Here is a 13,401-nt window from a genome sequence, read left to right as displayed (position 1 = left end):
CTAGGCTTCAGTCCTGCCTCTGGCATGGTGGAGGTTGGTGGGCCCTGCACTATAATCTATCCAGGTAACTGCAGGTAATTTTGGCTGACACAGACTGAAAACTGGAAGTCTACCTGGGCAACTTTGGTCATCTTGGACCCACACTGCCTAGACTGCTGCCCATACCTGTAGCTCCATCCGCACCTCAGGCAGCGGAAAAAGATGTGAAGTTTAATCAGTCTCTCTGGGCAGCTACAGTCTACGTTTGCACGACTTGGATTATTCCACCTAGTTGTGACTATCCATACCTCTGGCAAAGAAGAAAGTTGGAAGAAACTTCATTGGTCCCTGGTGCAATGAGGGCAGCTTGAGCCTCCACAGCTTACAGCACCAACTAAATACTTCGCTCCCACTGCACAATCAGCAAGGAAGAAATGGCAGGAAGCACTAAACTAAAGAGAAAAACTACACCCAGAATAAATATTCTAGTAAGCGAGATGCGAAGACACCAACAAAAATTACAATCCACACCAAGAAACAGGAAGCTATGGCCCAGTTAAAGGAAAAAGATAAGCCTCCAGATGACATAAAGGAATTGAGACAACTAATCATAGATATTCAAACAAATCTCCTTAATAAATTCAATGAGATGTCTGAAGAGATTAAGGATATTAAGAAAACACTGAAGAAGCACAAAGAAGAATTTGAAAGCATACATAGAAAAAGAGCAGATCTTGTAGGAATGAAAGTTTTAATAAATGAAAGTTAAAAAAAAAACATTGGAGTCATATAAGAGTAGATTTGAGGAAGCAGAAGAAAGGATTGGTGAACTTGAAGAAATGGCCTCTGAATGTGAACATACAAAAGAAGAGATAAATAAAAGAATGGAAAAAATTGAACAAGTTCTTAGGGAACTAAATGACAGAAAAAGGAATGCAAACATACATGTCATAGGTATCCCAGAAGGAGATGAGAAGGGAAAAGGGGCAGAAAGAATATTTGAAGAAATAATGGTAGAAAATTTCCCAACCCTATTGAAGGACATAGATAGACATGTCCAAGAAGCACAATGTACTCCCATCCAAATAGACCAACTCTGAGACACATACTTATCAGAATGTCAAATGCCAAAAACAAATTGAGAATACTGAGAACATTAAGAGCAAAGGAATGCATAACATGCAAGGAATATCCAATAAGATTAAGTGCTAATTTCTCACCAGAAACCATGGAGGTAAGAAGACAGTGGTCTGATATATTTAATATGCTACAAAAGAAAAACTTCCAGCCAGGAATCTTATATGCAGCAAGACTGTCTTTCAAAAATGAGGGTGAAATTAGAATATTCACAGATAAACAGAAACTGAGAGGATTTCTAAACAAGAGACCAGATTTTCAGGAAATACTAAAGGGTGCGCTAGAACCTGAAAAGAAAAGACAGGAGAGAGAAGCCTGGAAGAGAGACTAGAAATGAAGATTATATCAATAAAAGTAACTAAAAGTGTCAAAAGAGTGGCAAAAATAAAATATGACAGATAAAATTCAAATAGGAATAAACTTAACCAATGATGTAAAGCACTTGTATTCATAAATTGCACCTCAATTTTAAAAGAAATTAAAAAAGGCCTAAATAACTGGAAGAACATTCCATGCTCATGGATTGGAAAACTAAATATCATAAAGCTGCCAATTCTACTTAAATTGATATACAGATTCAATGCAATCCCAATAAAAATTCCACCAGCATTTAAAAAAAAAAGAATTCAAAACATGATCAGATTTATTTGGAAAGATAAAGGGGTCCTGAATAGCCAGAAACATCAAAAAGGAAATGCGAACCCTCATTTCCAGACTTTCAATCATATTACCTAGTTATAATGGTAATACAGCATGGTATTGGCCTAAAGACAGACACATAGAACAGTTGAACCAAATTTATAGTTCAGAAGTAGACCATCACATGTATGATTAAGCGATTTTTGACTAGCCTGTCAAATCCACACAGCTTGGGCAGAACAACCCATTTAAAAATGGTAATGAAAGAATTGGATATTCATGGCTAAAAGAAGGAAAGAGGACCCCTCTTTCACACCTTATCCAAAAATTAAGTCAAAATAGATCAAAAACTTTAAAATAAAAGCAAGAGCCATAAAACTTCCAGAAGAAATTGTAGGACAATATCTTCAAGAACTGGTGGTAAATGGTGGATTCTTAAAGGAGATAAGAGGAGGACTGAGATGGACTACTGATGTTTTATGTATGTAGAAGTTTTAATTAGCTTTACTGTAAAAGTGTGGAATGTACAGAGTGGATGGTAACAAATAGTGAGTAATAGCTAGTTTATAAATGGGAATGTGGCTGAAAATGGTAGTCTAGGGATGTAAATGCTAATTGACAGAATGCTACAGAATAATCTAGGAACTGAATAGCACAGTAAACCAAGAGGTGAATGAGAATTGTGGTTGATGGTATATATGCAAGAGTGTTCTTTGTGAGCTAGAGAAAATGTACATCACTACTGCAGGGTGTTGGGAATATGGAGAAGTATGGGAAAAATACAGCTGGAATGACCTATGGACTGTGATTAATAGTAATAATAGAATATTCTTGTATCTATGCCAAAGATGTACTCTGTTGATAGTGAGACAGTATGGAAAATGTGAGCCAAATGTACACTGTGGACAAGGTAACAATCAGATGATATTATCTTATCTGTAGCAAATGTTCCACAACAGTGTGGTGTGTTGATGGAGGGATGTTGTTTGGGAATTCAGCACATGCGCATGATTGTTTTATAAGTTTACAACTTCTACCATAAAAAATATATTAAAAAATATTAATAGGGTGGGTTGGGGAAAAACACACCAAATGTAAGATAAGGACTATGGTTAGTAGTAAGACTTTGACAATATTCTTTCATAATTTGTAACAAACCTCTCATGACACTGCAAGGTGTTGGTGGAGGGTTGATGTACGTGACTCTTGTATGCTGTTATGTGTGTTTGCTTTGTAAGTTCACAACTTTTACTATACATTTAATTTTTTATGTATGTTCATATATAAATGATATGAAGATAATAATATAGGTTTGGTTGGGGGAAAATACTTTGGTTAGTAGTAATATTTTGACAATGCTCTTTAATCATTAGTTAAAATGTTTTAACATCAATGCAAGTTATTGGTGGTAAGGTGAGCTATGAGAGTTCTGTATGATGTTATATATGTTTGTTTTGTAAGTTCACAACTATTATCATACACTTATTGTTTATGTATGTTTATGTATGAGTGTTATACTTCAATAAATTAATTAAAAAATTTTTTAAATCCTTGCAATGAGTTATTCTAATACATTAAAATGGAGAAATATATTTTCTTAAATGTATGCCCACCTAAACCAGTAATTCATTAATCTCTCCACCCAAAAAGCAATGACATTCAGGTGCTCATTTTTGAAATCAGTATTTTGACATATAATGATGTACCTCATATTTAATTATCTCTCATGTACCTAATAATGTTAGGTTAAACTAAACACATTTTAAATGTTTTATATAGATTTAATATCAAATGACAAGGTTTTGAATCTGGGCATTATGATATATGCTAATATAACCAAGTTTCTTAGTTCTCTAAACTTCATTTCCCTTATTAATAAAATCAAGCTAATAATACTTACTTTGCAGTGTTAGGAAAATTAAATGAGATAGTATTTGTGAGAACCACAGTATAGAGTAACACTCATAAAAGAGAACAAATACCTAATATCTATCCTGAAAAAAAAAAAGATTATAGTAGTTTAGTAATTATTTTCTTAAAACTTTGCATCTCATGAATAAATACTGCAGTGTGACTTCTACTCAAGAAGAAAAGTTCTAGCCAAACAAAATAAAAACAGCCAATCTTTTTGATATTGAAGGGAAGAAAATCAAGCCCATAGCTAGGACATGTATAAATATTAAACTTAAAGCATACACAACTGCTGGATTTAATAAAATTTGGAAGTCTACACAAGTGTTGGAATTAATAAAATTTGGAAGTTCTACTTTGATCAACAGTACCTCCTACAGACTGAAAAGTCTGATTGGATGAATCATGGCTTTTATTTTGATTAAATTTAACCTTTCTACTGAGACGTAGTTGAATAATCACTACAGGTAAAACAGAGGAGAATTGAGACATAGGATAGCAAAGCATCATGCTTTACACATGAAAATATACAATATTATATAGCAGTAAAGGTGCATTCACAAAAGACATTTTAGGATCAGCAAATCATCTTAGAAACAAGCACTTTGAAGATCCTAACTCCAGTACAATGGATACAAGTAGGATTAGCTGCCCGGCATCCATTTTGTAATATCTGTCCCTCTCAGATCTATACAATTATTTTGGGGTCCTCTGTTTTAATACTAGTTGACCTGGCACTCTTTTCCAGGAAGGGGATGTCACCTGACTCAAGCTAGGTGGCGGCACTCACTAATCAAGCTAGGCCTCTCAGTGTACCTTTCCCTGAATTTTTAATGAAGAAACAGAAAGTTTGGTCCGTCTCTCCACATTCGCAAAACATAATTGTTGATGGTTTAATCAGTTCAGGCTATATTAGGCTGGGTAACAAATAAAGCCTGAAGTCTAATTCAACAAAGTAAAGGTATGTTTTCTATTTATTTCATAGTCATTCCTGGCTCAGTGGTTGTGACATGCGGAGCAGCCACTTCCATATTGCTGATGTAGCATGTAGAATTTTCCATGCTTGGCTTCCAGGTTGCATTGGTGGCATAGGCTGACAATACGGAGGGAAAGAAGACTGTGAAGAAGGTACTCCCGTTTTTAATTTTCTGTGTTTTGACATTCTATATTCTGCTGGTAGTACAAGCCAGAGAACCAGCCAAATGGTCTTACCTATACTTAAGGGTGATAGAGAAAGTTTAACAGAGTGCCAAGATATAGACATGTTTTTGCTGAATATCTAACCACTTTCTATGACAGGATTTAAAACTTGCATGTTCTTGGTGGCCATTTTCTGCCAAGGCTAAAAAATAAAATTTACATATTAGGAAATTAGGGAACACTCCACAAGACCGCCCTCACTTTTAACACTGTTTGTAAGTTCTGGGGTCCCCAAGAAAATCCTGTTGTAATAATTCACTAGAAGGAATCACTGAAGCCAGAAACCACAGTTGTTAAGCTTAGGTTTAAGGTTTTACAGCTAAAGGGCCCATATAAAATCAGCCAAGGGAAGGGGCTCATGGGGTAGAGTCCAAGAATGTTGCAAACATGGACCTTCCAGGTATCCTTTCCCCATGGAGTCAAAGTCAGTGTAACTGTCTCAAGATCCATGTGTGACAGCATGTAGAGTAATGCTAACCAGGGAAACTTACAGAAGCTTCCGTGTCTAGAGATTTTGTTGGAGGTTCATCATGTAGACATGGTTGACTGCCTGCATGGCTGATCTTAATCTCCAGTTCCTCCAGAGACAAGCTGATAGTGCATGCCAAAGCCCCCAACCTGAATCACACCTTTAGACTATCTGGTGTGGTCAACCTCCACTTTCAATCTTATAAATAGACAACCCAGGTTACCCAAAGCCCTCAGGGAAACAAAAATATTCTTAACAGGAATAACATTCCACAGCCTTAGCAATTACATCCCAGAAGCTGAGGGTGAAGGCCATAAATCTCTTTGGGCAAGACATAAGTCTTTATTACACATGTATAAACAGAGCTGAGGTAACAGAAAGAGAGATTAGTGACAACATTTGAGCCTGCAATTCCAAATAGGCCTGAAACCCTAATTTCTTTCTGTAGTTTGTTATTTTAACCCTTCTCTTAACTCAGTAATACAATAAATACCTTCACTTAGTCAGATTTGCACATCCCAAGCTAGGTATAACATGTACCTTACCTCAGCTCCACGTTTGCCAGTGCATTTTACATAATGTGCTCATAAATATAAGTGGTTTCTCTACACAAATTCTAACAATCCAAATATATGACATGCTCAAAATGATAAGAAAGTAAAAGGACCACAATGGTATGGAATTCCCAAGTTATGGAATGTACTGAAGGAAGAAAAGCATCCTGTTGTGAGAAAGCTTTTAATACTCCATGTAAGGAGGGAAAAGAAAAGGTAAGTGACATGTTATAAAGTATGGTTTATAAGGTCATGATTCATATAAATTCATTTCACTTAGAAGTCACTTACCCATAGACTTCTAATGCCTTTATTCATAGAAGAGAAAAATTGAGACAGTACAAGATCTGTTAAGCTTACTTAAGCCATTGAAGTTATTCATAAGCAATGGATATATATTTAAACAGTGCTTTTATTGACTAATAAATCCTCTTCTATTGCTAGGACACTTAGCTTTATAGGAAACAACTACTGCCCAGATGATGTCTTTGTTTGGGACTTTTTCTTCAAAAGTATAAAAATAGGAAATATAGAAAAATCACATATTACAAGTAATGAGAACGTTCGTTCACCTTAGATAAAATCAACTAAATATATAGCAAATGTGACTGTAGTTCTGTTTTGTTTTTAAAACAAAGGCAAAATTCATTTCTGAGGCTTATTAAGCAGTTTCTTTAATAAAATATTTATTTCTTAGATGTTAATACTGCATAAATGTAATCTCCCTGTATCTCAGTTTTCATATTTGTATACTGGGAGGTAACTTACAGTGTTTTTGAGAATTTAATGAGTAAAATATGTAAAGTACTTATAAATGTTTTCAGAACATAGTAAGACACGTTGTAATTAAACCTTATTATTATATCTATTGTGAATATGGAATTAACTTTTTGTTAAAATAACTTTTGTTCTAATAGCTCAATGCAACTTCTAGATTATTTAAAGTTTTCTCTGTTTTTCACAGATGCCTTAGGTTTTATATTCTAAATTGTGAGTTAAGATTATTTTCTTATAGCTATTGCTTTCAAAGTATAAAATTTTATAAGTAATAATATTTTGACAATGGAGTTGGCATAATATCAAAAAACAGTGACAATTATCATTTCAATTCTCTATTACTAGTTTGACTTCATGTTAAGTTATAATACAATATAATCTAGAGAAATATTTGAAAATGTAAGTAAAAAGTTAATAATAATGAATGAAGCACTCAGAAATAAATTGACCAATTAACCTGTGTGGAAAGGTCAACAATATTTGTAAAGGTTAGGTGTTTTCATCACATGTAATGAAACGTTAAAGAATTAGGATAAAGTTAGTTGAATAAATTTGCAAAAATGAAAATAAAAAAATAATTTCAGATAAAGTTCAGATTGTATGAACAAAATAGACTGAATAAAATAGATTTTATCGTATGGTTGATGGAGGTGTCTGTGGAGGTTGATAATGAGAGACAATATGATTGGAAAGTAAATTATGTATAATGAAGTGTTAATTTTTAATGAACTGATCTCTTCAAAAGAACTAAAAATTAGGCTTGACTTGGTTAGTTTTTTTTCTTTATGCATGGGAAGTATGACTGACATAACTTAATTTTTTCTAACATATATTTCTTATTTGAAGAATCTCAGAAAATTTTGGCTTACTTATACAAACCATTCATCAGTTCTAAAGGAAAAGAAACAACTGCCTGTCATAATTACTTAAAATATATTAATGCAAATTAGTTTTACTTTGCATAGTTATTTTTCAAGGAATCACATGTATTTAACAGAAATTTTATGTAGCTCATTTATTACTGCATTTTAACTAAGTTAACAAATAGCTTCTTAGCTCAACTCACCAGGGTGCACTGGGGCAGGCTCACTGTTCAAAAAAGATCACAGTTTGAATCTTGGTACAGCTAATCAGGATGAAAAATCAAACTTCAGGGAGTACTGATCTCCCAGGGATTACAGGGCCTGTTCTTAAGAAAACATTGACTCCAGGGAAACTCTGAGAAATATAGAAAATGAGGGTTGAAAGAAATGGGTTAGGGAGAGAACTCTATAAACAAAGAGTTAGAAGGAACAGTTTGCTTCAAAATAATTTAAAGAAACTGCAATTACACACAGTGAGGTTATTTTGAGTGTAGAATTAAGAAGCACATTTTAAAAATCACTTCAAAGTACAGTATTAAATAGGAAAAGAAAATAGTATTGCATATACATGTATATGTATATGTGTGTATATCTATATCTATATATAGATATATACAGTCACAGCTTTCATGACTTTAAAGATAGAAAATAATAATTGAGACTTGTTAATCAAAATTAATGTCCTTTCCATGCTTCCTTAGAACAGAAGGTTTGCCAAGAAAAGTCTTTGCAGCATTTTAGAACTTGAAATAGCAAAAGGAGAATTCTGAAGGTCCACCTTTGATTTCCATCATTGTTTTGTATAACAGGGTCAAATGTTTTTTGTTAGTAGGGACTTTTAAAAAATGCACATACCACATTTAAATAGGAAAATAAAGGAAGAAAAAAAGGAGGAAAGGTATTAGGAAAGAAGAAAGGAAAGAATAAAGAAAAGGAAAGAACCCTGTATATTTTATTTTAAAAAAATAAGATTCTATAATATATAATAGAGGTAAGGTGTTCTGAGAACACCTCTCATTAAATGTTCTCTCTCCCTTTGTGTTATTCTTTTTATTCTCTTTCATTTAGTGTTCTCTTTCCCTAAAGATACTCATTCCTACTTTTTTTTCACCGTTCTTTGCTTCCTTTTCTCACGTTTTCCCTTTGTATTTGTGTACGATTTTAACTCGGTCACTTCACAATGGCACCCTCTATTAATGAAGCAGCTGATAGCTGTTTCTCTTGATATGAAAATATTATTAACTTTGTTAAGAAGAAACCTATTATTTGCACCTATGTACAGACAAAGCTAAGATAATCAAGTTCTAGGAAATTGCAATGCCTTTGGGAAAAAAATAAAGTTTGCTAATGTTACATGTTCACCCATTAAAGTAGGTAATAATCACATTAAAAATATTGTTGAGCTAGAAATTATATAGAAAAATAGTGTTTAATGTTTAGTAGATGATCTTATTGGTTGAAATCAATGGTGCTAGTCATTTTCATATGCATGTGTGTTTGTGTGTATATATATAAATATACATATTTGTCATTTCAGAGAGTACATCATCTAAATATAAGTCATAATTCTACGAAAACAGAGTTTTTGTACACACACACACAAACACACACAAACACATCCCTATATATGTAATTGGCAGAGCCCAAAATCATTGATGGATATCACCTCCCAATTGTAAGATATTTTATATTCTGGTATATAATTTTAACTGAATGATCTTTACTACTACCACTTTTCCTAAGGATCCCAATGCAAAATATATTTCAGACATTAAAATACTTTAAAAATGCATTGTCTTCTAGGCAAAATATTGTTTTAAGTATGTGTATCAAATAATACATATAAAAGCTTTTATATAACAACATTATTATATTTCATGTAATAAAAATATAAATTTAGTACATACTTTGTAATACATGTGTCCTGAGTATGGCAAACAGCTGTGTAAAGCAACAGCTTTCTGCCAAACTGATATGGATACATCAGATCAAAGAAAGATTCAAACAAGTCCAGCTCGCTGAGTAACGAGCATTTATTTAGAGGCTTATGTGCTGTCTTTGTCCTTGGCAGTGGGAGGCAAGACAACATTTTCCAAGCTTGATTGTCCACACTTACCTTCAGAGGTAAGGGGTCTTTTATGGGGTATATCTCGATGGGAGCAGCTGATGGGAGTTGTCTTCTAAAGAATGTAGTGATATGACGCGATAATAATTATCAAGGCACCTGGGGGTACGAGTGACTTTTACAGGAAATAAATCCTAAGGGAATAGATGTTTTTGTCAGGGCAAAAGTCACACATTGGTGGAAAGGTTTATTGACATAGGGGTGGTTAGGCTGCTCAACAGATCAGTCACCAGTTCACATCCAGTTCCTGAGACATGCCTTTTTCACTACTCAGAAATGCTGCAGCAATTTGGGGAGGGGGAAAGAACAGGAAGTGTTGGGGCGAAAACGCAAAGTAGTATATGCCACAATATATTTGTATATTATCATTAATGGTTAAAGTGATAGCTCTATATTTTCAAAGGATATTACTAGTTTGATAACACAGATTATATTTAAGGTGTGATGAAAAAACATTAATTAAATTTATATAGCAACTCTAATCTCAAAGCATAAATCATCTCACATAGATTTTAATATGAATAAAATTTTGAAGATCTGTTTCAAGTAATCTTAGTTTCCCACAGGTCTGCCAATGCAAAATACCAGAAATGGGTTGGCTTTTATAATGGGAATTTTATTACAGTAAAAGCTTACAGTACCAAGGCCATGAAATATTCAAATCAAAACACCATAGGTGCTCGCTTTGGCAGCACATATACTAAAATTGGAATGATACAGAGAAGATTAGCATGGCCCCTGTGCAAGGATGACACGCAAATTCATGAAGTGTTCCATATTTTTGTATATGGGAACCTCTTATGTTTTTTTTAATGTAACGTTTTGTGTGATCTATCACCTTTTTAAAAAGATGATTAAAAAAAAAAAATACACTATCAGAGATGCTTTCTCCCCAAAGTCAGTTGTTGATCCTGGCATGATGCCACATTTTGAAGCAAGATGGTGGGAAGCCTCTACTGAGGTCTCTGCCTTCTCCTCTGGGCTCACCATCTCCCAGAGCCCAGCTCCTGGAACTCAACTCTTCAGCTTTTAGCTGCTCCCTGGGCCCAGCCTCTTGGGGCTTCGTGCTTAAGTGTTGGCTAGGAGCAATCCTTGAGTCCTTTCTCACATTGTAGAATAAAAAACGGCAGAGTTCCTTTTTCCTGTGTATCTGTTTTTATCAGAGCCAGCAAGAAGGCAGAGATCCAAGCTTGCTCAGGCCTCACTGGCAGTCCAATCAAAAGCCCTACTTAAATCTTATAGAGTAATCTAATCAAAAGTCTCTTAACTGAATTTAATTCAAAGGGTCCGACTCCTGGAGGAATGGATTAGTTTAAGAACATAATCTTTTTTTCTGGAATTCACAAAATTCAAACTGTCATAGTGGTCAACGTGTTCTTTTATAAACAGTAAGTAAAGATGGTAAAATGGAGTATAAAACAATCTTATGACTCTCTAAAAAGGAAAAAGGAAACTATATATTCAATGTCATGTTCCTATATCAATGTCTGATGAACTTTTAGAAATAATTGATCAAAGAGCTTTCCTTAAAGTTATGAGAGAACAAATACCAAAAGGCAATATATTAAATAAATCCCAACCTACATTGTGAAAAATATAAGTTAAATAATGCCTTATTTACTTAAATATATGTATTCATAGATGTAAAGAGTGTGATAGATACAATTATATACAATATATTTTCTACATATAATTGTAAGCACTCTTCATTATCAAGGCAGGCAAAGCTTATACAAATCATTCCCTTGTTCTAGTGGTTGTATTTATTTATTTATTTTAATTCTCTAAAATAGTTTGAAAACTCAATTGAATATCAGTAATAGTGTAATTTTCAAAGATCACGTTTTTACTTATTGAGCAATAAGGGGTGGGCAGGGGAAATCTTATATATCAATGCCTCCTGAGGCATCTTACAAAGGTTACAGTCTATTTCTGTTATTGAAAAATTGTGGTGATAAATATCTGTGCTCCTTTCAAAGTCCTAGATAGACATGTATATCTATCAAATGCTAGTCAGAATATGGCAGAATAAAGCATGATGCATTCTTTCAGTGTATGTCCTCAGTTTTTTTCTTTTATATTCTTTCTGTGAAGTCTGCTTGTTAACTGTGTAAACTTTCTGACCTGCTGACAGTAGTCAGTTTATCAATAACAGAAAAACCCAATTTTTCACAATGTAATATTTGCATAAAATTACTACAGCAAGCTTCTATTTCACAATCTTATTTTAGAACAATGTTTCTCAAAATATTATCTATGAACTAGTTATATCACAATCAGCTAGGATTTAAGTAAAAAAATATGTATGTAGATTTTAGGACCCCATCAGAGACCTAGTAAACCTTGGAGATGGTGATCATTAGTAGTATTTCTTAAAAAGCCCAGTAGATATTTTTTATTATTGCTTTTTTTTTTTAGTGTTTAAACTAAAATTTTTTAAATACAAATCTTTGCACACTTAAATCTGATTTCACCAATAAATTTATTATATTTAAGCCAATGGCTATTTATCAATGATTGGATTATGATCAGTTTATAAAATACTGATTGATAATATTTGCAAAATGAAGTTTATTTCTTCCATCTGGATGGACACTGATTTAAAGACATTTTATCTTAATTTATTCAAGGCTTTAAAGCCCAGCAAAACATGAAATGAAATGTCAGTTAAAACACATATCATTCCTAACTTAGCAAACCATTAAAACTCTCTAAACCTCAGTATCTTTATTTTTTACATGGACAATATATAATATAATTTAGATTGGTATATGTAAGTGAATAAAGAATGATTAATACAAAAGAGACACATACTGATAAATTAGTATTTTTATTCACTGAGGAAATATTTCCCCTTCCCATTTAAATGTTATAATTTATATAAGAGTAGAGAGAAGGACATAGACAAGTTATAATAAACTGTATGTTTTAGTCAGCCAAAGTGGTGCTGATGCAAACTACCAGAACTCTGTTGGCTTTTATCAAGGGTATTTATTTGGGGTAGAAGCTGACAGTTACCAGGCCCTGAAGAGTCCAACTTAAGGTGCTGTAAGAGGTACTTTCTCACCCAAAGTCTGTTGCCATGTGTTTATGCAAGATGGAGGGCTATATCTGAGGGTTCAGCCTTCCTTCTTTCTCTTAAGGCTCTGTGGTCCCAGCTTCTTCCAATTTTTAGGCTGGCATAAGGCTTTATCCCTTTCCGGGCTCAGCTGCTCTGCTCTCTCCACAAGGCCAGTTAGCGAACTATCAGGTCAACGCTTTGGCTCTCTCCCCAGGGTTCCAGCATCAAAACTACTTTTCTGTGTGCTCCTTCTCTGTGTGTTTTCTTCTCTTTCTTTAACTGAGTATCTATTTATATAGCCCACAGCTGTAAACTAGCTGAAGACAGAGACTTGCCCTAATGATGTGGTCAAATAAAAGCCCTAATCTTGATTTAATGAAGTAAAAGTGAAACCTCTGAGTCTAATACAATCTAATATGCCCAGAGGAACAGACCAGATTACAAATACAATCCAATATCTATTTTTGGAATTCATAAGCAATATCAAACTGCTACACTATACTACACAAAAGAAGTATTCCATGGTTGCCATAAAATGCCATTTGTACATTCTGTGCAGTGGAAGAGGAATGATAATAGATGTTATGTGGCTTACAAATTGCATCAGAATTAAAGCTGGTATTTGAGCCAAGCATTTAGGAATAAGGGCCTTGATAGATATGAACTATGGGGAAGGACCAAGGTAA

General features: G+C 33.7%; 1 non-coding gene across 1 annotated transcript; it reads left to right on the top strand.

Moving 5' to 3' along the window:
* The first annotated feature begins 10,330 nt into the window (after window positions 1-10,330).
* LOC111761333 (U6 spliceosomal RNA) lies at window positions 10,331-10,437 on the top strand. Its single transcript, XR_002794733.2, has one exon. It is a non-coding gene; the product is annotated as a U6 spliceosomal RNA (small nuclear RNA).
* Window positions 10,438-13,401: the final 2,964 nt, after the last annotated feature.

This window comes from Dasypus novemcinctus, chromosome 9, assembly GCF_030445035.2.
Source record: "Dasypus novemcinctus isolate mDasNov1 chromosome 9, mDasNov1.1.hap2, whole genome shotgun sequence".
NCBI classification, from domain to species: domain Eukaryota; kingdom Metazoa; phylum Chordata; class Mammalia; order Cingulata; family Dasypodidae; genus Dasypus; species Dasypus novemcinctus.
This window is presented reverse-complemented; position numbering and strand designations above follow the sequence as displayed.